Source organism: Camelus dromedarius, chromosome 24 (genome assembly GCF_036321535.1).
Source record: "Camelus dromedarius isolate mCamDro1 chromosome 24, mCamDro1.pat, whole genome shotgun sequence".
Lineage (NCBI taxonomy): Eukaryota > Metazoa > Chordata > Mammalia > Artiodactyla > Camelidae > Camelus > Camelus dromedarius.
In genome coordinates this window covers 27745732-27747776 of record NC_087459.1, presented here as the reverse complement: position 1 = coordinate 27747776, position 2045 = coordinate 27745732, and positions in this window count along the sequence as shown.

Here is a 2045-nt window from a genome sequence, read left to right as displayed (position 1 = left end):
AGTGGACACTGTGCAGTGTTTAAAGTGGTGCGCTGTTAAAGCATGGCATTCTAAACCACAGTGGACTTCCTGTAAATGAGATGTAAAGTACATCGTTTTGGTGCTTCTGAGGCTGCCAGGAACAAATCACCCCCAATATCAACAGTCCTAACCCTTTTATCTGGCAGGGGATCTGATTATTTCTGTATTTCTACCAGGTTGCATGAGATTCAGAAGAAAAAGCGAAGACCACTTTATGGGTCTAGTAGTCAAAAGAGGGGAGGGAATCACACATAAGTCACTGTCTTATTTTCTAAGCTCTGTTTGCTAGAGCTTTGCCAGATACTCAAAACTATAATTATGGGGGCCTCTATTTTTGGTCTTTCTAGGTTATGTAGACTACCTTCTGGCATTTCCTCTCATAATCATTTTTCTGTTGTCTTCCCTAAATTCCATTTAGGTATCACCTGTCATTTTGGTTGCTACCAAACCAAATCGTCTTACTTTAGGTTGGCACTTGCAGAAATCCTTGAAATGTTGATTTTACTAATTTATAAATATGAGTAGTTAAAAAAAAAAGTTACATGAAAAGTGATCAACAGAAATTCCCAAAAGAAAGCTTTAAGATAGGTGGTTAAATTGGTTTGGTTCCATGATTTTGCAGGCACAATAAATATTTGTAAATCTTAAGGACTTTGCATGAGTCTTTATTTTTCTCCTTTTAAAAGAACTGGTGATGTCTAAGCCAAATTTTTGTCAGAATCACTTATAAGGATGTGTCCCACAGAGGTAGATTTTTCTTGACCCACGTTGAATAGTGTTAATATAATAATGGTGCATCGCATTAGTTGGGTTGTGAATAGGTGAACAGAAATGAGAGGATTCTTACATACATAGATTTTTAATAGGACATTAAAAAATAGTTTCCAAATAAACTCATTGCCCTTATTCTCAATCTTTGGAGCACTGTCTTATTTTTGGAGAGGTGTAAAGCCAAACTTAGTAGGACCCAGGTGTAGTGTCAGCTTTTCCCTCTTAATGACTCTGCTACTAGAACAGGGGTGCCAGGCCGGGGAATGTGGCAGTGACAGCAGTGGGCAGCTGAACATGTGGTGACGGTAGCGCAGGAGGAATCCCTCCTCCCCCCTCCCCCCTCCCCCCAGCGCTGAGTGTGAAGAGCAGCTGTGCTGCTGTGAGAAGTGAGAGAAGGCTAAGAGGTAACAAGAGGAAGGCTTTGAAAAATGCAGGTTTGCTTTAAACTTCTTTAGCTTTCTGAAAGGAATTATTAATAGGACATTTAAGCTACCATCTTCAAATAACCAAAATCTAGGAAACAAAGTTGCCTAGGGTACCAATACTTAAAGGAGGTAGAAATAAGCTTCAAGTCTTTTTGACTGAATTGTTGGAGTACCATTCAGTTCAGCACAGAGCTCCTCTCGTAGCGGGCTAACGTGAAATCGTCCATGAGTATGTCTTCGCAGTGAAGGCCCAGCATGGACAGTCCCATGCAAACAAGCCCATACTCCAGCTGCGACATTTTTACGTGAGGCTCTTTCTGGCATGGATAGACTCATGGAGAGGTGTTATTTTCAAATCATACTCCACTCTTCACATATGACTTACATCTGGTTTTTCTAACAATATCTGTGTAATAAAAATAGAGTCTTTAAAGTTTAGAGACTAGATTTTTCCCAGTAGGTTGAAAATGACCCAACTGTAAGGACAAGGGGAATTAAGATAGGTTAAGAACAGCAGAAAAGCACTCAGACAAGGAAAGCTGGGTGGGAGTGAGGGGACAAGTGAGTAAGGAAGGAAAATTCTAGAATATCTTGAACTTGGGGATGCTGTGATCTAAGGGAGACAGGTTTTTGGAACACTGTCATCAGTGGGACTGACTACTGATGACAAAAATGCCTGGCTTTTAGGACCCTAGAAAATTGAGGGTAAATGACAAGGATCACCATAATAATTTCTACAGGGTTTAGGTTTGCTTTTGTACCTTGCCTTTTTCCCTTGATATTCCGAGGGTATTTTCTTCTGTTATTAGTATTTTCAGTGGCTGAACA